The following is a 26,412-nucleotide window of genomic DNA, read 5'->3' on the forward strand; positions in this document are numbered from 1 at the left end:
ACCTTGAGTTCTTGATCCAGAGAGATTTTCAAGAAACCTTATTTTTGAAGTCAAGGAGAAACTATATAGAATTAGAGGAATGAATGAGCTTCCAGCTTATTCACTGAGTTCCAGCCTTATTAAATCATTAATGTCAACAAGCCCAATATATTGATAAGGTACATGTTCTTGGAACTATATTTGATAAAACATTGTACTTCTTTCTCTCAGAAAAAGCTCTCAAGATGTTTGCATACAAGTTACACAAAAATCACTCACTGGTCTTCCCCAAGTAATGGATATAACAAAGGTGGGCTCTCAGAACCAAACTGCTTATTTATTCCAGCTGAAGAGATCCCCTGTGTGGATCTGATAGACATTCTTAGGAAATGCTTGTGAGGAAAAAAGGAGTGTTTCTTTTTAAATCTCTAATGAAAATATTTCATTTAATGTTAATACTCTGAATAGCCTGGTTATTATGAACTTTCACAGATATATTTCATTTCTTTGTACTTTTTTTCAGTGAGCTCACATTCCACTGAAGCCATATTGTCTGGGCAAGTTGCAAGAGGGGTAAACACAAAGTTTAATTTGGTGAACAGGATTTAGAATTACCTTTGGTTCTTTGTTTCTGAAAGTGACCTGCTCATACCCAATAAGGGATTCTTCTTCTCTTTGCAACAAAAGGATAATAGTTGCATTAAAATCATTTTAAAGTAATTTAAGGCCCACTAAGAGAGTAATCTGGAATAAACCTACTAATAGTCTGAATTAGTACTATGTAGTGGCTGAAATATGCTTAGGCTAAAATCATTCTCTGTGATAAATACAGTAAAAACAATTGATAAAACAAATCTTCTGTGGATTGCATGATTAGAGCTATGGTTATACTGAAGAAATTTGGAATATTTTAAAAAGCAAATATAAGCTAAAAAGATTTTTAATTCTTTGAATATTTGATTCCTGTTGAAATGAAAGATTCTTTGCAGTTTTATTTTATTTTATAACTTCTTGCTATGATCGGTTTCCATTCAACCATGTATGATATTTGTGAATTAGAATTTTTTTTAAAAGTCACCTATCAGATCAGAATGACTGGGATCTTGAAGGCTATGAGAAAGTTGCATAATACTAATACTATGAAAACAATCACTTACAAAAGTTTATGATTTGATATAATCCAATAGCTCAGAGAAGTAGAAAGCATATTTTCTTTCTATATGAATTGCCATGTTTTAAAACTAGAATGAAATTTTATTGGAATGAAATGAAAGAGAAGACATTACAACTGATTCTACAGAAAGAGAATGGATTGTAAGAGATGACTATGAACAATTCTACACCAACCAATTAGTTAATCTACAAGTGGATAAATGCCTAGACATACGCAGCCTATGAAGACTGAATATGAAGAAACAGAAAATCTAAACATACCAATGACAAGTAAGGAGATGGAATTAGTAATCAAAATCTCTCATCAAAGAAAAGCCCAGGACCTGATGGCTTATAGCTAAATTCTATCAAACGTTTAAAGTAGAACTAATACCAGTCCTTCTCAAAATCTTCCAAAAAATCAAAGAGGAGATAATACTTTCAGACTCTTTTTATGAGGCTAGCATTACTCTGATACCAAAGCCAGACAAGGACATTACAAAAAAAGAAAATTACAGGCCAGTATCCTTATGTGTATATTATGCAAATATCCTCAACAAAATACTAGCAAACCAAATCAACAACGCATTAAAAATATCATCCACGGCCGGGCGCAGTGGCTCAAGCCTGTAATCCCAGCACTTTGGGCGGCCGAGACGGGCGGATCACGAGGTCAGGAGATCGAGACCATCCTGGCTAACCCGGTGAAACCCCGTCTCTACTAAAAAATACAAAAAAACTAGCCCGGCGAGGTGGCGGGCGCCTGTAGTCCCAGCTACTCGGGAGGCTGAGGCAGGAGAATGGCGTGAACCCGGGAGGCGGAGCTTGCAGTGAGCTGAGATCTGGCCACTGCACTCCAGCCTGGGCGACAGAGCAAGACTCCATCTCAAAAAAAAAAAAAAATCATCCAGTATGATCCGGTGTTATTTAACCCTGGGATGCAAGAATAGTTCAAAATACACAAATCAATAAATGTGATACCTCACCTTAACAGAGTGAAGGGGACATATCATCGCATATGGATGAAAAAAAAAAATACTTGACAAAATTCAACATCCTTTCATGATAAAAAACTGTCACCAAATTAGGTATAGAAGGAATGTACCTCAACACAATAAAGACTATGTATGACATTCAGCTAACATCATACTGAATGGGAAAAGCTGAAAGCTTTCCCTCTAAGAACCAGAAAAGGACAAACATACCCACTGTTACCTGTCCTTCTCATTATAGTACTGGAAGTCCTGGCCAGCACAATTAGTCAAGAGAAAGAAATATAAAGCATCCAGATGGGTAAAGAAGAAGTGAAACTGTCGCTGTTTGCTGATAACATGATCTTATGTATAAAAAACCCTACAGATTCTACCAAAAAACTATTAGGATAAACAAGTACAGTAAAGTTGCAGGATACAAAAAATCAACATACAGAAATCAGTAGCGTTTCTATTCACTAAGTGAACTCCCCAAGAATCAAGAAAATAATCCCATTTACAATAGCTACAAAATATTTAAGAATAAATTTGCCTGGGCACTGTGACTCACACCTATAATCTGAGCACTTTGGGAGGCTGAGGTGGGAGGATCGCTTGACACCAGGAGTTTATGACCAGCCTGGACAGCATAGCAAGACCCCATCTCTATAAAGAATTTTGAAAGTTAGCCAGGTGCAGTGGCATGTTCCTGTAAATCGCAGCTACTCAGGAGGCTGAGGTGTGAGTGATGTCTGTGATGGCCTGTCTGGAACTGCCCTTGCAAAGAATACAGCTGCAGTGGGGGAGGTGCAGCCAAAGCTGGGTGCTCTGAGGAGCCTACAGGAACCAGGAACAGCAGTGCCCCGCCCTCCTGGGTGTACCTGCAGCCACCCAGCAGTGGCTGCAGACCCTGGCATCCCTGCGCTCTCAGGGGCCTGGGAAGCCCACCCTGCCCCTGGAAGCTCCAAAACACCTGCTCCTGCTGCCTGGCCTCTCCTTGCTCCGGGTGCCTGCTCCCATTTCAGAACAAGGTTGAAGGCGAGCCGAGGCACTGTTGTGATCCAGTCAAGTGTGCACATGCTGGGGGCTGTGCAGACATGCCAACTCCCCCTGCCACCTCAGCCCCCTCTGAAACTTTGGGAGGGAGGCCTGGGGTTGGGGAAGGCAGAGGGTGGCTGGGGCAGGCCTGTAAGCACCCCTCCAAAGGAATAGCCTGGGTGCCCTGGTTGACAGGATTGATGGCAGCAGGAGGCAGACAGGCTCCTGGTTAGAAAGGGGCAGGTCCCTGGTGAAGCCCCACCTTCAGACTAGGGACAGCCTGAAGCATGGGGGCTAGGCTGTCAGTTCCAGATGGAGCCCGCCAGCCAGAGTGAGAACTCATGGTGCTTTTTCCAGACCCGCCATGGCTGCCCATGGACCAGTCACCATGTACTTCCTCCCTTCTGAAGCCCATAAAAACTCTGAACTCAGTCAGACTCATACAGACCGTTGTGACTACCAGCTGCGAGAAGGACCTACCCATTTCAGGTTTCCTTGGCTCTTCAAATTACCAGCCTGCAGAAAGCAGCCACCCACCATGGGTCTCCTCTCCACTAAGAGCTGGATACTCATTCGGACGACCTGCCTGCAGAAAAGAGCTACCCACTTCAGATCTCCTGAGAGCCGCTCTGTTGCTCAGTGAAGCTCCTCTCTGCCTTGCTCACCCTCCAGTTGTCGGCATACCTCATTCTTGCTGGATGTTGGGACAAGAACTTGGGACCCGCCGAATGGCACGACTGAAAGAGCAGTAACAAACAGGGCTAAAACACGCGCCCCACTCACCACAATGCGGGCGACGAGAAAGAGAGACGAGCTGTGGCCCTTCTGGGAGCCCAGACCAGGGCCAGTGCTGTGACACCCTCTTTGGGGCTCTGTGTATCCTAGCGTCTCCAAGCTTCCAGGCGCCACTGTGTTCCCAGGTGTCTGCGGTGGAAACTGCTTGCGGTATGCCTGGTTCAGCCATAGCCTTGCACGGAGCAGGCACCTGTGTCACTGCCTGGGGCAGCCCACCCTGCTGCAGCCAGCATGCCTGGCTCTACGCAGCAGTCGGCCCCCACACTTGCTCATACACCCGTTGCCACTCCGTGCCAGGCTCACCCTTGGCAAGTGTGGGATCTGGGCCGGTATCATGAGCTGACCTCAATCTGCATGTGCAAGTGGGCAGAATGAGCCCAGTGGGCCTGAGCAAAATTCAGGAAAAGGTGCCACTAGCCACAGAGGTTTCTGGCTGGCAAAGTGACATCCCGAGGATCCCATGATAGGAGGTTTGCTTGTGCCCAGCAGTAAAGAGGCTACAGTGAGCTATGATCCTACTCCTGCACTCCAGCTTAGGTGACAAAGCAAGACTCTGTCTCATAAATAAATAAATAAATAAATCTAACTACACAGGTACACTGAAAACTAAAACATTGATGAAAGAAATTGAAGAAGACATAAATAAATGGAAAGATATCCTATGTTTATGCATTGAAGAAACTAATATTCTTAAAATGCTCCTATTACCCAAAATTATCTACAGATTCAATGCAAGCCATATCAAAATTCCAACATCATTTTTCATAGAAATAGATTAAGAAATCCTAAAATTTATATGGAGCCACAACAAAAACTTGCATAGCCAAAGCAATCATGAGCAAAAGAATCAAAGCTGGAGGCATCACACTGCCTGAATTCAAATTGTACTACAAACCTATAGTAATTAAAAATACTGTAGTACTGGAAAAAAAAAATTAAAATTAAAATGAACACATCCCCAATGGACTGGAATAGAGAGCTTAGAAATGAGTCCAAGCATGTATGGTCAATTGATTTATGACAAAGATGTCAACAATAAGCAATGGCAAAGGATAGTCTCTTGAATAAATGATGTTGGGGAAAGCTGGATATTCACATATAGAAGAACGAAATTGGACCCTTATCTCACTCCATATGCAAAAGTCAACTCAAAATGCATTGAAGACTTAAGTGTTAAGACCAGAAACTGTAAAACTACTAGAAGAAAACTTAGGGGGGAAACTGCAAAATTGGTGTGGGTATTGATTTTTTGGACTTAGACCCCAAAACTGCAGGCAACAAAAACAAAAATAGATAAAGGGATTATATCAAATGAAAAAGCTTCTGTACAGCAAAGGAAACAATGTGCAGAGACAGCCTACAGATTGGGAGAGAATATTTTCAAGTCATACATTGGATAAGGGGTTAATGTCCAAAATATATAATAAGCTCAAACACCTGAATAGCAAGAAAATTTAAAAATATAATAATAATTTAAAAAAACATTAAAAATGAGAAAAGGACCTGAATATACATTTCTCAAAAAAAGACATACAAAAGTCCAACTGATATATGAAAAACTTCTCAACATTGCTAATCATTCAGGAAATACAAATTAAATCTGCAATGATATATAATTTCACACCTCTCAGAATGACCATTACCAAAAAAAAAAAAAAAAATACAAAAGATAACAAATGTTGACAACGACGTAAAGAAAAGGAAACCTTTGTACACTGTTGGTGGAAATGTACACGTGTGGAAAACTATGTGACGCTTCCTCGAAAAACTAAAAATAGGATTATCTTATGATTCAGCAATCCCATTTGTGGATATTCACCCAAAACATTTTAAATTAGTTTGTTTTAAGAGATGTCTGCACTTCCATGTTCTCTGCAGAACTGTTCACAATAGCCAAGTTACAGAATCAAACTAAGATGATGAATGGATAAAGAAAAAGTAGAGTATGGTAAAATTCAAAATTGCTAAGAGAGTAAATTTCAAATATTCTCACCACAAAGAATATTAAATATTTGAGGGGCACATGTTTACTGGCTTCATTTAGGTTTTTTGCATCGTAATCATAAATCGTAACTTCACTTTGTATTTTATAAATATATATAGCTATTGTGAAAATACAATGAAACATTGAGATTGCAGTCATAGTTTAAGAAGGTATAATTTTTATAAGAGAATTGAAAATGTTTTAAAACCGCAAATTTATATCTCGGTATTGAACCATACTTAATGATCTTAATGTGATTAGGCACATAGAATATTACATGTAGAAGCAAGACCAAGGTTTTAAGAAAACTCTTTGTATCATAGAGACCTTATTATTTAGATTGCACAGGAATAATAGAATGTATGTAGAGCTAAGTGGAGCTTGGTAATCGTCTTTTTTGTGAGGAAGAAGAAAAGTTGGAAGTGGAGCACCATGGCATTCTGTTTGCAGATGGAAAACCTGACAAAAGATATCTTCATATTAATTTCTGAGGCTTCCAGAGTTATTGGAGATTTTAGGTTACTGGATGGGGCCTTCAGGAAATACCGTAGTTAATTTGTAGACTGCTGGAGTTTGAAATGCAGTTCTTCCAGTTATTAGCTATGGAACCTTGGATAAGTTACGTGATCTATGTTCCTCACTTTCTTTATCTGTAGAATATAGATGATAATAGCACTTCTTTATTTTCTACTTTTTAAGAACATAAGCACTTCTTAAGATTGTTGTGAGAATTAACTATACTACTTATAATTTAGAACTCAGTGAATGTTAGCTATTATTTACTATATTTAAAAGCAAGAAATAAGTTTTAGTAATTTATATGACAAATGTTAGTGATACTTAACGATGCCTATTACCTGGAAACTTGTATTTTTAATAATTAGAGATTAATATGATTGAATTATTTTGTGATATAGACTATTTGTGATTTACAGAGCTATTGGTTCTTATTAAAATATGTTGGAAAAGATAAACTGCAATGATAAACTGTCGATTGATTTGTAGAAATCTGAATTTGTAGAAAATCTGAAATCTTTAGCATTACATGCATGTAAAAAGAATACTTTATTAAGAGTACTTCAAACTAGGTAAGGAAGATAAGAGCTAAAGTATAGTTTTCTTTTTGGTTTAGTAGTTTTTAAGGTCTCCATCCTTGTTATGTATAACAAAGACTCAGATAATTACCTCTGTTTATTAGAGTTTTTTTCAGAAAAAAAAATCTTAAATGGTATATGTCTATGAATGTATTTTTATTGCAAAGTATTTGGGGACCTGTTTATAAGAATTTTCTTTCTTTCTTTTCTTTTTTTTTTTTTTTGAGACAGAGTCTTGCTGTGTTGCCCAGGCTAGATTGTAGTGGCATGATCTCGGCTCACTGCATCCTCTGCCTCCTGGGTTCAAGAGATCGATTCTCCCATCTCAGCCTCCTGAGTACCTGGGATTGTAGGCGCACACACCACACTCAGCTAATTTTTGTATTGTTAGTAGAGACAGGGTTTCACCATGTTGACCAGGCTGTTCTCAAACTCCTGACCTCAGGTGATCTACCTGCCTCGGCCTCCCAAAGTGCTGGGATTACAGGCGTGAGCCACTATGCCCAGCAACAATTTTCAAAACTAAAACATTAACAGCCTATTTCATGTTATTTTTAGTAGCTGTGTGTGTGTGTGTGTGTGTGTGTGTGTGTGTGTGAGAGAGAGAGAGAGAGAGAGAGAGAGAGAAACCATTCAAGACTTTCTTTATAAAATTTTTGACTTTGTATTTAAACAGAAAATGAAGCTGGAAGTGCTTCTCCCCAGCCCGCCACCCCCACTAACTTAAGGAAGAAAAAAAATAATTAATTCTGAGCCATGAAGGGCATGTTTCCAGTTATATGTGAGGTTTTCAGTAAAATTTTCATTACGGAATATAACATTTCTCTCTTTTTTTGCCACAGTATTTTATTGATTGTCTACCTACACAGTTTACCTAAGAGGATAGCAAAGCTTACAAAAGATATAATCCATAAACATTATTTTAATATGTCTACATTGATTTATTGCTGAAGTCCTATTTACTATATGTTCAAAGTTCCTAAGCCAGTGGATCTCGGGATTATCTTTAATGATTAGAAATATAATCTTAGAAAACTCAAGAAGTATTTACATAAATACTAATAATGAGAGTCTAGTAATAGCATTCATATGTGTGCTTTACATCACAATTCTACATGAACTGTAGATCTACGTTATAATCAAGATGCCTATAAAAAATAGAGAATCTGCCTCAGCCTACTTCTGAACCAGGACTGTGGGCAAGCACCTGGGGTTCTATATTTTAAAGTACTACTTTGGTCCTTAAGTGCATTACAGTTAGAGGTTCACTCCAGCTACCAATTACATCATGCTTGCATCTAAGATGTTACATGGTCATTGAGGTATGTTTGTGTGTATCATGGAAGCTTTCAAATCATTTTGACATTTAGCATTTGTATTAGAAGTAACTCAGTATTTTTCATAGACATCTGTCAATAGTATTTTTGGAAGTTAATGTCTTATTAATATGTAGAAACTAAGCTAAATAGTTGCAGTGAAATTGTTTCTCAACTGGAGAAAAAGATATCCTTCCTTCATGCTTTTTAAAAATACCTGAGCCCTGGCCCTACCTCATACTAATTAAATGATAACATGTAAAGAATATGCTGAGTGTGAATATATTTTATTTTATTTTATTATTTTTTTTTTGGTGTCCAGAATAACTTGTTGGTTTTATTTTTCATTTTCAACATAAATATCAACTGCCACTGTGTAATTGAATCACAAACATATTTGAATTCAGGAATTTTTATACTGAAATATTTCTCTGTGAGCAAATCCCATCTCACCAAACAGAAAGCTTTTGTTACTGTTTGTGTGTTCTAAAAGCGAGAAAGCCTTATGTTATATAATTCTCTGTTGGGTATTTTATGTATCTGTATACTTTTTTGTTCCACTCCCCTCTCATTTTTGTATTCCTCAAAATATCTAGGACAGCATTTTTGCATGCTTGTATACATTTAAGAATATAGCATAGTGGTTAAAAACTTGGCTTCTGCAACCAGACTGCTTAGGTTCAAATCTTGGCTCCATAATCTTTAGTGCTATGACCTTTGCGATTCACTCAAACCTCCTGTGCCTTGGATTTCTCATCTGTAAACTGGAAGGTGGATTAACTGTTGTGGATTAAATGAGTCAGCACATGTAGAGCACTTCAAGTAGTAGCTGTTACATATCAGACTCTTAGTAAACATTAGCTAGTATTATTTTTAACAAGTACTTATTAAGCACCTGTTACACTGAAACTGTGCTATGGATGCTGGGGATGCCACGATGAACAAGATAGTCATCTTTACTTTTATTATAGAATTTAAAGTTTCATGAAATATTCAGGCAAACACATGGGTCATTGTAATACAGTATGATAACTGCTATCATAGGGTAGTGTGCGGTGCCACAATTGCCTAATGGAGGACACCTTACCAGAATAAGGGTATCAGGAAAGTTTTTCTGGTCTAAGCAGTGTCTAAGCTGAGATCTGAAGGATGGTGATATAGCTTGTACCCTCCAAATCTCATGTTGAACTTTGATCCCCAGTGTTGAAAGGGGGGTCCAGTGGGAGGTGTTTGGGTTATGGAGGTGGATCCCTCATGAATGGCTTTGTCATTCTTGTGGGACTGAGTGAGTTCACACTCTTATTCCCATGAGATCTTGGTGTTAAAAAGAGTCTGCCACCTTCCTCCCACCATTTCTTTATTTTTTTTTTTTAAGATTCCTTCCTTCTTTTTTTTTTAAAGGATTTTTATTATTTTTTATTTTTTTAATTATACTTTAAGTTCTAGAGTACAGGTGCACAGCGTGGTTTGTTACATATGTATACATGTGCCATGTTGGTGCGCTGCACCCATTAACTCGTCATTTACATTAGATATATCTCCTAATGCTATCCCTCCCGCTGCCCCCACCCCACAAAAGGCCCCGGTGTGTGATGTTCCCCACCCTGTGTCCAAGTGTTCTCATTGTTCACTTCCCACTTATGAGTGAGAACATGCAGTGTTTGGTTTTTTGTCCTTGCGATACTTTGCTGAGAATGATGGTTTCCAGCTTCATCCATGTCCCTACAAAGGACATGACCTCATCCTTTTTATGGCTGCATAGTATTCCATTATATATACCACATTTTCTTAAATCCAGTCTATGATTGATAGACATTTGGGTTGGTTCCAAGTCTTTGCTGTTGTGAATAGTGCCGCAATAAACGTACGTGTGCATGTGTCTTTATAGCAGCATGATTTGTTTTTTTTGTTTTTGTTTTTGTTTTTTTGAGATGGAGTCTCTCTCTGTCGCCCAGGCTGGAGTGCAGTGGCGCGATCTCGGCTCACTGCAAGCTCCACCTCCTGGGTTCACACCATTCTCCTGCCTCAGCCTCCTGAGTAGCTGGGACTACAGGCGCCTGCCACCACGCCCGGCTAATTTTTGTATTTTTAGTAGAGACGGGGTTTCACCGTGTTAGCCAGGATGGTCTCAATCTCCTGACCTCGTGATCCGCCCGCCTCTGCCTCCCAAAGTGCTGGGATTACAGGCGTGAGCCACCACGCCCGGCAAGCAGCATGATTTATAATCCTTTGGGTATATGCCCAGTAATGGGATGGCTGGGTCAAATGGTATTTCTAGTTCTAGATCCTTGAGGAATGGCCATACTGTCTTCCACAATGGTTGAACTAGTTTACAGTCCCACCAACAGTGTAAAAGCATTTCTATTTCTCCACATCCTCTCCAGCACCTGTTGTTTCCTGACTTTTTAATGATTGCCATTCAAACTGGTGTGAGATGGTATCTCATTGTGGTTTTGATTTGCATTTCTCTGGTGGCCAGTGATGATGAGCATTTTTTCATGTGTCTGCTGATATTTTAAAAGCGTTTCAAGTGTTTGAATTTATAGCTGCAACTGAAAAACTGACATCTGCTCTAATGACCAAAAGGAGCAATGATATTTCTAATCCAAAAATAATTTATGTTTGGCTTGAGAATCTCCAGTACTCAAAACCACTTACTTGGGAGGATAAGATAGGAGGATCTGTTGAGCTCAGGAGCCTAAGACCAGCCTGAGCAACATAGGGAGACCTTGTCTCAAAACAAAACAAAAACAAAAACTACATACTAAAAGTATGGCACTGTAGCATCCAAATCCTGTTTCCCTAACTGCATTGTCAAGGAATTCACAATCAAGTTCTTTAGGCAAAAAACACTCTCTGGATAATCGCGTTTGTCTGTTAGAGGGAATTTTATTTAAAGGGCTTTTATTTTTAACGCTAAGTTTAGCAGGTTGGTGTAAAGTACGATTGGGGAGGTTTAAGTAATAAGAGAAATAGAATTTTGAATTTTTCATGAGGACAGAATACTGAACTAATTGATTTCTATGATTTTGGCTTTTATAAGCAACTCAAGTGCAATTAAGAATATTTTTGTAATAATTTTGTGCAGGGAAAGTGTTTTCTAGAATGGGGCTCTGTTCATGTAGGACATCAGAATTTATGTATTTTAAATTATATAAAAATTTTGCATAGAAACTAGGTAGCCAGATCAAATTAGTATTATAGAAAGTACTCAACCCTGTGACATGGATCATAACATGTGTTCCACAAAATATTCTGATTCTTCTAAAGGGTAAATCCTAATGTTATTGCTGTTTGTATACATAAAATATGTCCTATAATACCCACATCCCTTTGCCCAGGCTTATTATAGAAAGTCATGGAGAATAATTTCAGTTTTTTTATATTTAAAATAAGTGAAGCAATATCTATAATCTCAAACTCATTATATTTTCTTATGCTTCTCTTTTAGATGTACATTGAAGATGTCAGTTTCTACATGTGGGAAGTAGACATCGAAGGCTTTATGGTTTACAGACAAGATCTTTAGGAGTTAAGCACTAAAGGTAAATAGTAACTATAGCCCCATGTATAATTTCATGTAAATGGTTAGGGTTGTCACATTATAATTTGACTTGTTAAACTTGTTTACTTCTTATCACTGCCCCTAAGTTACCTCACAACTGCATTCATTCATAGTCAGACACAAATTTTTATTCTGTAATATCATCTTGACAGAAAGTATCAGATTTCATTTGTAATAAGCTGTTGATTAAAAAATGATAAATTGTAATGCACAAGTGCAAACCAGCTAAGAATAAAGAATAAAAAAAGTCACTTCTGGCCAGGTATGGTGGCTCACGCCTGTGATCCCAGCACTTTGGGAGGCCGAGGCAGTTGGATCATGAGGTCAGGAGATCAAGACCATCCTGGCTAACACGGTGAAACCCCGTCTCTACTAAAAATACAAAAAAATTAGCCGGGCATGGCAGCGTGTGCCTGTAGTTCCAGCTACGTGGGAGGCTGAGGCAAGAGAATGGCTTGAAACTGGGAAGCGGAGCTTGTGGTGAACTGAGATCGCGCCACTGCACTGTAGCCTGGGCGACAGAGCAAGACTGCATCTCAAAAAATAAAAACTAAAAAAGTAACTGCTATCAGACCTGTGAATACAACTCAGTGAATTTAATGTGAAAAAATAATTAAACAGAAAAACTATCATCCATTGCACTGTTTTCTTTTCATGTATTTATTAGTCAGCCCTTTTAACAAGTTAAGAGCTTGTTCTTTATCCAGTCCAAAACACTCCGTCATAGTTTCATATACTCATAGCATTTTAACCCCTGAATACCAAACCCCTTTTCATTTTGTCATGGCTCCTCAAAAATTTCTCTTTACCTGGCATATTCTTTCATGTAGCACATTCTGTTCATGCCTCCCATGACTGCTTACATACTTACATGACTAAGTAAATTTCTGACCACATTTTGTTAAAATCTCAAGGGAGATACAAGTGGAATAAACCTCCAGAAACAGTATTTTCATGTTGCTTGCCAAATGGGGACAATGGAAGCCTGGAGAGTATGTGACCTGTAAACAGGATGCTCCTATTCAGTTCTAGGATCCTTGCTAAATGGAAATGAGATGCTGTAAAAATCAATTCTCAGTAGTTTTTTTAAAGAACAGAAATAGATTTGAAAAATCCTTATTTTTAAATATCAGCATAAAATATTTTCTTTGAAAAAAAGTCTACTTTTGCTACTACATAAGCCAAGTAAAACAGTTTACAGCCCCTAGTGCAGGAGTGTTTTTTCTTTTTCCTATTTTTCTTTATTATTTTAGAGTGCAAGTATTTAGAGTCTATTTTTTCTCCTTACTTTGTGGTTAACTGTTTAATGATTTTTGCCAGTTTTCTATGATGAATATTATTGTCAGAAATGACTTCTCTTGAAAACATAAGTGATATTACTTATTTCTAATTCATTTACGTAGTTATATATGGTGACTTAGTTACTTGAAAGAGCTATTCAATTGTTTTCTGAATTATAATGATTAGATAACTATTTTTATGGTTCCTTTTTCTCCACAGTCTAAATCAGATGCTTCTAGTAAAAAAAAATTTTATATATATAATTTTATATATAATACATAAATTTTATTATATATAAATACATCATTATATAGAGATATAATAAATTTATTATATATAATAAATTATGTTATAATTGTATATAATATAAATAAAAGATATATATATCTTTATTTTAAGAGATGTAGTCTCTTTAAGTTGCTCAGACTAGATTTGAGCTCCCGGGCTCAAGCAATCCTCCCACCTCAGCCTCTCAAGCAGCTAGGACTACAGGTGTGCATTAACCATCCCGGGAACTTTCTGTTTTTTGATGTTGTTGTGTGTTTGTTTGTTTGTTTTGAGACAGGGTCTTATTCTGTTGCCCAGACCTCCTAGGCTCAAGCCATCTTCCTACCTCAGCCTCCCAAAGTGATGGGATTACATGCATGTGCCACCTCGCCTGGCATCTTTTTATTTTTTTTAAAAAGACTTTTTACACAAAGAGAAAGCAGAGTTAATCACACTCCTAGGTTCATGGGGCACAGTCATTACTGGTTCATGCAAAGCACTTCTTGTTTTATTTATTTATACATTTTCCAGTCTCATTCTCCTGCCCTTGACCCATAGGAAATCATTCTAATATTATGATATTCTAAAATAATATTTATTGTACTGTTCTATTTTGTTTATATTTTCATAATGAGTATTGTTTTGTATGCATAAATTTTAAAATTTTTTATGAGAAATTTCAATAAATAAAAAGGAAAGGGAGAATATTATGAACCGCCATGTGTCTATATGTCAGCTTCAACAGTTATCATCTTATGGTACAATTTGTTTTACCTCTGACCTCTCCTTACCCTGACCTATATACATGAAATTTAAATAAGCATAAGTGATATCATGCTGTGTATCTTATTGTGATTCTTACTATTTTATTTCATGTAACCTTAAGTTTTAAACTTTATTTATGTTGCCATGTTTTTACTGCTTCTTACTGCTACAAGGTAATCCATAGTATACGGCGGCCATATTTTCACTACCCATTTTCCTCAGTGTTTGCCATCCAAATTGCTTTCAATTTCCTTTTACCACAAACATCATAATGAACATCCTCATGTTCATCATGTCCTATCATGGAACTTTGCAAGGATGTCTTTAGAATATATACACAGGAGCAGAATTGCTGGGTGACAGAATATATGTTTATGATTAATTTAACCAATCTCTATCAGATGCTCCCCCACATAAATACTTTGGTCTTACAGCCTCCAGCAATAACCTTCTCATCATCCATGCCAACCCTTAATATTATCCAGCTTATTCATGTTTTCAGCCTAATGTGTGTAATTTTATAGATCATTGTTTTAATTTGGGTTTTTTAAAATCACTATTGAGTTTGAGTATCTCATCATATACTTGTTGGCCTTTTGATTTCCCTCTTCTGAACTTGCTTCTACATATTCTCTTTACATGTTTTCATTTGGGTCCAGTTGTTTTATAGGAATTTGTTGTATATGCTCGATATTAATTTATATCAGTTTAGATATTATAAAATATCTGCTTCCATTCTTTCAACTTTTAAATGTTATGCATGATGTTCTTTAAATAGACATTCAGATTTTAAATATTCCATTAAAAATATTTTCTTGATGTTTATTGCTGGAGTACATGAGTGCTACTGATTTTTTTAAAAGTTTGTCTTTGTTCTAACTATATTGCTAAACCCTCTTATTCTTAACAGATTGCTCTTTTTTTTGGAAATAGATGATTATAATCATTTGAAATTAATGATGATATTTCCATTCTTCCTCTCTTTATATTTAAACTTCTTTCTTCTTTCCTATATCTTTGGATAGTTCCTCTGGAACTATGTTAAAGAGTAGTAGTGACATTGGCCATCTCATGTCTGATCATAAAGGAGGTGAACCTAAAGTTTCTCAATACTTTCAAAATGTTTTTAATATATAACATTTACCAAATTAAGAAAGGTTCTTCTATTTTTAGTTTGCTAAGCAGTCTTATAAAAAGCTATTACACCTTATCAGTGCTTTTTATGATGTGTATGTTAAAATAATCATTTGGTATTCATCCTGTGGTATATTAATGTTATGTATTATGTGTATAGAATTTCTAATATTAAACCATCCATGCATTCATAGTTTGCATCATGAAGTATTACCTGATCGTGATGTATTATTCTTTAATACACTGTTGTGTTTGGTTAGCAAATATCTTATTGAAGATTTTGGAATCTATATTATTAAGTGAAATGCAGTGTAATTTTCTTATTTTCCCTGTTTGGTTTTATAATTAAGATTACACTAGCCTTCTAAAATGAGATGTGCATGTTTGCTCCTTTTAAGAAAGGAATTTGCTGTTTCTTTAATATGTACTAAACTCATATATAAAACTATCTGGTTCTGGGGATTTTTGTGAGGACATATCTTTGACAATTATATACATCTTTAATGCTTTTTGGTCAATTCAGGTTTCCTTCTCAGCTTCTTCCACTCGCCTTCCAGTGGCTTTTGATGGCAGCTGGTATTCTTCTCACCCTCAGGTAGACCCCAGACTGAGTTTCCTTTGAGTCAGGAAATACTGAGCTAATCTCAGTGCCCACATTCAACTGAGCCATGTAATGGTCACCCCACTTTTGTACTGACTGGGAATTGATTGTCCTAACCCTGATCACTGGTCTCTGATCTGCCTGATCTTCAGTTAAACTCCCTCTGCCACATACCTAAATTAATCCTGCACTACAACAGTATCCTGCTTTTGCATAACTAGAAATTTCGGTTAATAATGCCCTGAATTGACTTCCTTATAGCTCTTAAAACTTCTGGTTACATGTGTCAAGATGAATATTTTGATAAAAGAATAAGTAAAGCATCATGTTCAGGAAGGTAAGTGTTGCAGAAGAAATGAGCAACTATATGGTCTGATGTCCTCTACATTTGATATATAGTATGTATCTAATTGTAGTTAACTCCAGGAGATTTTCCCCTTATCTTAGAGTTTGAACCATATAGTGACCATGTATTATCAGAAGAAAAATGAAGGGTATTTCCCCTTACAAAAGGAAAAAGGAGTAAAGATCATACATAGGAAGTTCATGTACACACTAACAAAAATAAATGAAATAGTCAGTAAACATATTATAATTGTTTATACATTACCGTGTGTTTCACCATTTTCGATGTTTAAGTTTTTCCCACACTTTGAATGTTTTCTGAATTTATTTTGAATCTGGATGTGTATATATATATATATCTCCTACAAAGAATCTTGTACATTCTGACATCCCTTTGTCTCTTCATCTTCTCCTACCCCATCATTTGTTACTATCTACTTTAAATCCTAAACCATTATGCTCCTATGTTCTCCTTTTCTTAGCTGTTGGCTATTTTAAAAAAACAACAAATTTTGCCAGGATATTTTATCAGCATTACTTCACACATCTTTTAATTATCTTTCATATTTGTTTCTATTTAAGCATTTTATCAGAAACTGTCTTCTGAGGCCTTGTATGCTTGGAAATATATGTCATCATAGCTTCATATTTGAATGACTGCATTGCCATATGTAAAAATCTAGGTTTTAAGATTTTTCCTTCAATACTTTGAAAATCCATGATCTTCCCTAGTCACCATTGTAAAAATAAATAAATAAATAAAATTAATTTAAAAAATAAAATCCATGATTTTTTTTTGTCCTGTTCAAGTCCATTATTCCTTCAAATACATCCTTGTTTTTATTTTTTATTTATTTATTTATTTATTTATTTTTTTTAAAGACAGAGTCTGACTCTGTCACCTGGGCTGGAGTGCAGTGGCACAATCTCGACTCAACCTCCTCCTCGTGGACTCAAGTGATTCTCCCACCGCAGCCTCCTGAATAGCTGGGACTGCAGACACACACCACTATGCCCAGCTAATTTTTGTATTTTTTGGTAGAGATGGGGTTTTGCCATGTTAGCCAGGCTGGTCTTGAACTTCTGGCCTCAAGTGGTCCTCCTGCCTTGGCTTCCCATAGTGCTGGGATTATAGGTGTGAGCCACCACACCCAGCCTATTTTTCTTTCTGAGTCTCCTGTTATTCAGATGTTAGCACTGTCAATCCCTTAGCCTTTCTTTTATATTTTCTATATCATTGTTCTTAGGTTTGAAGATTGCCTCAAACTGATCTCCAGATTCATTAATTTACTCCTCATTTAAATTCTATTATTTATCCAGTCTATATACTTCAAGTATTATATTTTTGTACCTAATATTTCTGCTTGCTTCTTTGTTCTCTTGTTCTTATTATATGCTGCTAATATCTTCCCTTATGTCTTTTAGTATGTTTACTAGGATCATTTTAAGTTCTTGGGCTATCATATCTAATATTTCTGCTTCTCTTAGAATCTGTATGCCAATATTTTATTTTTCTTTCAAAACAGTTGTGCTTCTTCAATGTCTTGATATGTTGACCTGTAAGATAATTTTTCTTTGGGGATATTGGCTACTATGATTTCACATGTGGGAAGAGACTAGCACTCAGTCTGTGTCATTTTCAGTGAGCTCAGAGGATGGAAGGTAGGTAGAAAAGCCCCAGGCTACTTGAGAAATCACAGTTAATTTATCAAGTCTACAAAATGACACCTCAGATATCTGCTTCACCATCTCTCCCCTCCTTCCTGATCCCACCAGGGAGAACAGCAGCCAAAGCTATTGGTTGTAATTTACCAGCTTTATGGTTTAGTGGGAAAGGGCAGAGAAATTACTGCCTACGGTTAGTTAGTCTCCACTTGTTTTCCTCAGCTTTTTATAAGTACAGTTTACTTCTGAGGGCATTTAGTCTGTAGTCTGAGTCCCTGTAGATATGGGAACAGTAAGTTTTTTACTCAAGTCATGGAAAAATCAAAAGCAGAACTCCAATAGTTCATTTCCTGTTTTATCCTCCGACATCTTTGAAGGACTGCCTCCTGCCCCAGATCCAAGGCCCAAGCCACCAGCTAGCACACTTACCAGTTCCAAATTATCCTTTTTCACCCCCTTTATTCCCTGGGAGTTTTCGGGGTTTTTTATTTCTTGTTTTTTTTTTCTTTATATTTCCTATAGGAGTTGGTCTTTGGAGAGGGAACTAGACATTGTACTATTCCAACATCTTGGTATTATTTTTCTGAAAGAAACTCAAACAAAAGCTATATATATGTGTGCACCCTTTGACCCAGAGACTACATTTCTAGAAATTTCTCCAAAATGTATTATCAAGAACTATTTAATCATGATATTCGAAAACAATTTAAATATCCAAAAGTGTGGGGTGAAATAGATATACATTCATGGAATAAACTATTCTGAGTAATATACTACTCATTTCTGTTTTATAAAAAATTGATGTTCAGGTGTGGTGGCTCATGCCTATAATCCCAACACTTTGGGAGACTAAGGTGAGAGGATCACTTGAGCTAAGGAGCTCAAGACCAGCCTTTGCAACATAAGTAGAGAGGCCTCCTCTCTACTAAAAAATATAAAAAGTAAAAATTAAATATATATATATATGTATATATATATAAAAAAGTAAAATATCAGCCAGGCATGGTAGTACATGCCTATAGTTCCAGCTATTCAAGAGGATTGCTTGAGCCTAGGAGACCTTGATCTGTTTCTAATGACTGTCTTTTCTCTTGTTTTAGGTCACATTTTGCTACCTTTTAAAATGTCTTGTAATTCTTGAATTGATGGGTTTGCATAGGGTAGTCTTTAAGTGTGGATATTTAGCATGATTTGCATATGTCTATTAAAGTACTTCTCAAACTGTAATTATTTCTTTACCTCTATAACACATAGAATGTTAGGGCTGAGAAAAGGATGACTGGAGCTGGCAGTTGAATTGCTGGTTTAGTTTCAATATAGTACTAGAATGAAAGTCAAAAAAATAATAAAGAATGAGTAATATGGTTTGGCTGTGTCACCACTCACATCTCATCTTGGATTCCTACATGTTGTGTGAGGTACCCAATGAGAGGTAATTGAATCATGGAGGTGGATCTTTCATGTGCTGTTATCTCTCATGGTAGTGAGTAAGTCTCACGAGATCTTATGGTTTTAAAAACGAGAGTTTCCTAGCACAAGCTCTTCCTTTGCCCTCCGGCATGATTGTGAGGCCTCCCCAGCCATGTAGCACTGTAAGTCCATTAAACCGCTTTTTCTTCCCAGTCTTGGGTATGTCTTTATCAGCAGTGTGAAAACAGACTACTAATACAATGAGTAAAAGGAAACAAAGAAGAAGCAGTCACAATCCTTTCATGTAATTTGTCAACAAGAGGGTAGATACAGCATCGTGGAGGAAACACTTTACAGTGCCTTGAATATTACCAAAATCAAATTGCCCTTAAAAGAGTAAAGAGAAATTAAAACAGTCATGCAGAAAAGAGCCTCAAATTAAGATAGAGACTTATGATTATTTAACAGCAGGACATTTTGCCATTGTGATTTGGAGAAAGTTTTTCCTTATAGTTTTTAACCAAGTTGAGAGTAGACACAAAGAGCCAGATGGGAAGACAACTAAATCTAAACATTTTACAAAACCCTGATAGTGATCAGCATCTAGCCAAGAATAATAAGACATGAAAAAGTAGGAAAATGTAACCCCAAACAAAGAGAATAGACAATCAGTAGAAACAGAGCAAGAAATGACAGCAATAATGTAAACAGCAAAGACTTAAAAACATCGAATTGTACATATATACAAGGATATAAAGTAAAACATTAAAATAATGAAGAGAGTCCTAGAAAATATATTTTTTAGCTCTAGGAATTCCTGCATCTGAATGAAATATCCACTGGATGGGTTTCTCAATGCAATAAACATCGCCAATAAAAAAGATCAATAGACTTGAAGAATATGAAAATCTGAACCACTGCTGGGTACAGTGGCACATGCCTATAGTCCTACCTACTCAGGAGACTGAAGTGGAAGAATACCTTGAGTACAGGAATTTCAGGCTGTAGTATGCTAAGATCACACGTGTGGATAGCCACTGCACTCCAGCCTGGACATCCTAGCCAGTCCCCAAGTCTAAAAAAAAGTAAGTGAAGTAAAATAAAAACTGAATCAGAGAGTAAGAAAACTGAACCCTCCCCCTCCTCTGTACCAAATAAAAAACCCCAGCACCTAAGTGTCCTGGTACCATGAGGTATAACAAATATGGAATTGGAGTTGCAGAAGGGGTGAGGGCAGAAAAAATATTTGAAAAAATAATGGCCAAAATTGTTCCACATTGGATAAAAAATAGAAACATAAAAATCCAAGTTCATTTAACTTCAAATAGAGAAGAAAACCACACCAACACATATCATTTCTCAAACCAGTGATAAAGAGAAAAGTCATAAAAGTAAATGAAAAAAAAGGCACATCACAAACAAAACGCAAGATAAAAATGAACTGACTTCACATCGGAAACAATGCAAACCAGAAGGTAATGGAATGAGATCAGTATCAAAAGATGAAGACTTATAAACCTTAAATTCTGTATCCAGGAAGAAACATCTAAAATGATGACATTTTGAGAAAAAAAAAATCTCTTCTTGTTACAAGAAATGTTAAATAAAGTCTTAAGGCAGAAGAAAAATTATACTAGATGGAAACTCGATCTCTGCAGAGGAATGAAGAGCCCTAGAAATTGTAAATATATGGGTATACATAAATTTAAACATAAATATATAAACATAAATTGTTTATATATTTAAAAACATAACTGCTTAAGTAAAAAACACTGAAAAATAGGAACGAATATTTTGTTATCACATATGTAGAAGTAAAATATATGACAACACTACAAAGATTGGAAGGGAGAAATGGTAGTACAGGCGGAATATTCCTAATCCCAGAATCCAAATTGCTCCAAAATTCAAAACTTTCTGAGTGCCAACCCGATGCTCAAAGGAAATGATCATTGGAACATTTCAGATTTTGGATTTTTAGATTAGGGAGTCTCAATCTGTTTAACATAAATATTCCAAAATTTGAAAACATTCAAAATTTGAATGAATTCTGGTCCCAGACATTTCAGATATTGTGTCTTAAGGTCATTATATTATTAGGTAATTATAGGCAATTATTTAAAATTAGGCTGTGATAAGTTAAAGATGCATATTTAAACCCTAGAGCAATCACCAAAGATATAAAACAAAGAAATATAGCTGATAAATCAATAGAGGAGATGAAGTAGAATACTAGAGAATTGGCCAGGCATGATGGCCAATGCCTGTAAGTAAACACTTTGGGAGGCCAAGGGAGGAGGATCACTTGAATCCAGGAGTTTGAGACCAGCCTGGGCAACATAATGAGACCCTGTATCTACAAAAAAATTAAAAATTAGCCAGGCATAGTGGTGTAAACCTGTAGTCCCATAGGCTGAGGCTGAGGCTGAAATGGGAGGATAACTTGAGCCCAGGAGGTTGAGGCTGTGGTGAGCCATGATTGCACGACTGTGCTATAGCCTGAGCAATAGTGTGATACTCTGTCTCAAAAAAAAAAAAAAAAAAAAAAAAAAAAAAAAAAAAAAATCGATCATTTCAAAAGAAGACAACATTAAAAATGAAAGAACAGGTGGAATAAGTAGAAAACAAATAGCAAGGTTCTAAACTTAGAACCAACTATATCATCATTGTATTAAGTATAAATTGTCAAAACACTCAGATAAAAGGCTTTTTTTTCCATCAGACTGATAAAAACCCAATAAACAACTCCAGGGGTTGGCAAACTTTTTATTAAAAGGACACATTGTAAATATTTTAGGATTAAGGTTCATACTGTTTCTGTCACAACTACTCAACTCTCTTATCAGAGGTCAAAATGTAAACAAGTAGGTATGTCTATGTTCCAGTAAAGTTTTATTTACTGGAACATAGACATAGACAAAATAAGCAATTGGCTTTTTGTAGGGGGGTAGATATAGGGAGTAGACTCCTGCTATACTAAATAGAAGGAGTGGCTTTTAAATATAAAAACACAGGTAGGTTAAAAGTTGAAGGATGTGTTAAATATACCATGCAAACACTAATAATCAGAAAGTCAAGATGGCTAAAATAATATTAGACAAAATGGGTCTGGACAAGTGTTTCAACAGATATAAAGAGGAAATTTTATAATAAGTATTCTACTTATTTATTGATTTAACAGCTATATTTCTTTGTTTTATATCTTTGGTGATTGCTCTAGGGTTTAAATATGCATCATTAACTTATCACAGCCTAATTTTAAATAATATTTTAAATATATATTATATATATTATGATATCATAATATATAAAGGACAATAAATAAGTCTAGGTTTTCTCCTATAGATGAGTTACAGTGATTTTACATGTTTTTGTAGTAAGTTCATCATATATATTAGATATACGCCCTTTGTTTTATTTTTTCATTGTCATTTTTCTTCTTATCTTTTGATCTCATTGCATAGAAGTTATAAATGTTTATTCCTGGAAGAAATGGCAAGAAAAAAAGCTTATAAATGTTCATATGATAATTTCTTCTGCTTCTTAATGGTTAAAAGTACCTTCCATCTACCTATGAAATTAAAATATTCATTTATAAATTATTCCATCAAGAAAGCATCATGCTATGAGCTATATTAAACACAGGGATCATAAGAAGACATGATGACTTTCCTAGAGTAGCTTCTAATCTAGTCTAAGAGGAGGATTGTATTGTTCAGGGTTCTCCAGAGAAACAGAATCAGTAGGGGGGAATATATATATGTATGTGTATATGTATATATCTGTGTATATTGTATATATATGAATATATCATATATGTATTTATCCATGTTTATGTACATTTACAGAAATTTATTTCAAGAAATTGGCTTAAGCAACTAAGGGGCTGACAAGTATTTAATTTGTAAGGAGGCCAATGGGCTGAAAACTCTCGGGCCACACTGTACTCTTGAAGCAAAATTTCGTCTTCAAGTATATCTCAGCTTTGCTCTTAAGGCTTTTCAACTGATTGGATGAGGCTCATTCAGATTGTGAAGATAATGTCCTTTACCTAAAGTCAACTGACTGTAGGTATTAACCCCAGTATTGTTTAACTGAATAACTGGGTACTATAGCCTATCCAATTGAGGCAGAAAACTAACCATCACAAAGGCAAATAGTGTGGCAGACTTCTGACAGTAATTTTCATATTAACACATTTCAGCACTTCAATATTAAGTCATTCTTTAAATTGTGGCCTTTAATAAATAAACAAATAAAGTGAATGAACTAATATGTTGAAAGGGAAAAGATGGTCAGGCACGGTGGCTCACGTCTATAATCTAACCACTTTGGGAGGCCGAGGTGGATGGATCACTTGAGGCCAGGAGTTTGAGACCAGCCTGGGCATGATGGTGAAACCTCATCTCTACAAAAAATTAGCTTGGCATTGTGGCTTATACCTATGGTCCCAATTACCCTAGTGGCTGAGGTGAGAGGATCACTTAAGCCCAGGAAGTTGAGGCTGCAGTGAGCCAAGATCGCACCACTGTACTCCAGCCTGGGTGACAGAGTAAGACCCTGTCTCAAAAAAAAAAAAAAAAAAAAAAAAAAAAAAAAAAAAAAATTGGAAAAGATTTGTTTCCAATATAGATGTCATGGATTTCTTTATTATCCCAGCTCTCTATAACATGTATCCTATGAGTCTCTCTCTACAAAAAGAAACCATCATATGCAGTATACAAAGTGTGACTAAGAAATAAAGTGATTTGACTTTTAAACTACTACATCATGCCATCCAAATAAATGCTAAGTCTTCCAAAATAATCATCTTAGGAAGCTGTACATTTATCTTATGATAGAAAAATTCCTTAATCGTTTGCATATCCTCTTTTAAAATTACCTCCTCAATCTGAAGTGCATTATTTTGACCATACTGATAGTTTCCTCACCTTCTTTAAACTTTTGTTCAAATGTTACTTCCTCAGTAAGGATTACTCTGACCATTCTATTTTAAATTGCAGCCCCCGCCCCTTACCTTGCTTTCTTTTTGCCCCCTAACATTTAAATTTTCTAATGCATGTGTAATCTACATATTTATTGTCTGCCCACACTAGAAACTACATAACACCGAGGCAGGGTTTTTGCAATCTAATAGAGATACTTTCTCAAAGAGTTTGTAGATATACAATCCCAGTTTTTATAAAAATGTAACACTTAAAAGCAAGTGTAATTCAGACTTAAGTTGTTTTCAAACAGAAATGTGATCTGGGGCTGGGCGCGGTGGCTCACACCTGTAATCTCAGCACTTTGGGAGACTGAGTCGGGCGGATCACGAGGTCAGGAGATTGAGACCATCCTGGCTAACACAGTGAAACCCCGTCTCTACTAAAACTACAGAAAAATTAGCCAGGCGCGGTGGCGGGCGCCTGTTGTCCCAGCTACTCGGTAGGCTGAGGCAGGAGAATGGCATGAGCCCAGGACGGGGAGCTTACAGTGAGCTGAGATTGCGCCACTGCGCTCCAGCCTGGGTGACAGAGCGAGACTCCGTCTCAAAAAAAAAAAAAAAAAAAAAAAAAAAGAGAGAGAGAGAAATGTAATCTGGTTTCAAAATAGAAAAAAAAAATGACATCCTACGTATACTGATGACTTTTTAAAATACTTCGCACATCATTAAGGAACACTTTAAATGTAAGAACTTCTAAAGAAGATCTTCTAATCTAAATAGTTGGCCTTTGTATACTTTATTTTAACCTATTAAGGCAATTTTTTTTAAAGTTACTTTAAAACTTTTTTAACATTCATCATTGAAAACGTCATCCATTTATTTATTTGTTAATTCATTCATTTAAAAATAAAGCAAAATTGTGTACCAACCATCTGCCAGGGATTATTCTAGGGATACAGGATTTTTCTTGATTACTTTGCCAACAAGAGACCTCTGGCCAACGATGCCCCTCCCCAGGCCTTGCTCAGGCCTGGCTTGCCACAGGAGATGCCCTGTTTACTTGACCCGCCAGGCCACGCCTGTCTTGCACTCCAGCATGGAACCCACGGCTGCCTCAATTGCGTGCTCAGTCCCTGGCAGGAGCGGATGTGTGCGCCCCTGAATGCAGGGTCTGGCTGGCCATTCCAAGTGCCCGCACAAGATTGGGCTCCACATGGGGCTTGTTCCTGGACCAGGTGTGTTGCAAGCGACTTCCACAGTGGGCTCTGGTCTCCAGACGAGGGGAACACAGGGGCGCCCAGGTAAGGGTGCCCACGACCCTGAAGCCCCAGAGGGGCGTGTTACAACATACTAATGAGCTCTTTTAGTCCCATTGTCTGCAGCCAGACAGACAGAGGTGCCTTAACAACGCTGTCAGTCCGGTTGCCCTGCTCTAGCCTGCGCCTCCAGAGCTGCCTTGGCCTTGCTGCTGCTTCCTGTCATGTGGGATGTGGCCCCTCTGCCAGCAGAGGGCCACAGTGTTACAGCCTTCTGTGTACCCGCCTTCAGTGGGTCCCAAGTTCTTGTCCTGCATCCAATAAGAATGAGGTTACACTGACAATCAAAGGGTGAGAAGGGTGGAGAAAATTTTTATTAAGCAACGAAACAGCTCTCAGTGGAGAGGAGCTGCAGCAGTGGTCCCCCACCTGAAGTTGGGTGGTTTCTCTCTCAGTGTGGCTAGGTCTGGGGCTTTTATGGGCTCAGAACTGGGGAGTGTGTGCTGATTGCTTTGTGACTATGCAAAAAAGGCTAAAACAAAGGCTCCAGGGGCACAACAGTTTAGAAAACAAATTAGGAAACGGTAGGTACATGTAAAATAAGTGAAGGGTAGGGATGAATCAGAGGAAAGCATGCCAAAGAGGAAGAGAGGTTCTCAGTTGAGTCTGTGGATTTACCGGAGATTTGTAGCTAGGCTTTAAACTGTCATCGGCTTGAAGGCCGGGTTTCACTGGGGACCTGCCCCTATCTGCCTAGGCATTTGACTGCCTCCTGCCACTATCACTAGGAGCTGGCATAAACAGTGAAGGAGATGGAGTCCTTGCCTGCATGGAGCTTACTACCTTATTAGGGAAGACAAACAATAA

The 26,412-nt window shown here is 37.0% G+C and overlaps 1 protein-coding gene across 18 annotated transcripts in view; it reads left to right on the forward strand.

Moving 5' to 3' along the window:
* Positions 1 to 26,412, forward strand: part of LOC105492700 (methyl-CpG binding domain protein 5) — a 512,463-nt gene that overhangs the window by 167,801 nt on the left and 318,250 nt on the right. For all 18 annotated transcript variants that reach the window (XR_011610253.1, XR_011610254.1, XM_071073816.1 and 15 more), the window contains one exon: positions 11,781 to 11,874. The gene's annotated coding sequence lies outside the window, so the exon portion shown is untranslated. The remainder of the gene's footprint in view (positions 1 to 11,780; positions 11,875 to 26,412) is intronic.

Source organism: Macaca nemestrina, chromosome 11, assembly GCF_043159975.1.
Source record: "Macaca nemestrina isolate mMacNem1 chromosome 11, mMacNem.hap1, whole genome shotgun sequence".
In the NCBI taxonomy this organism is placed as follows: domain Eukaryota; kingdom Metazoa; phylum Chordata; class Mammalia; order Primates; family Cercopithecidae; genus Macaca; species Macaca nemestrina.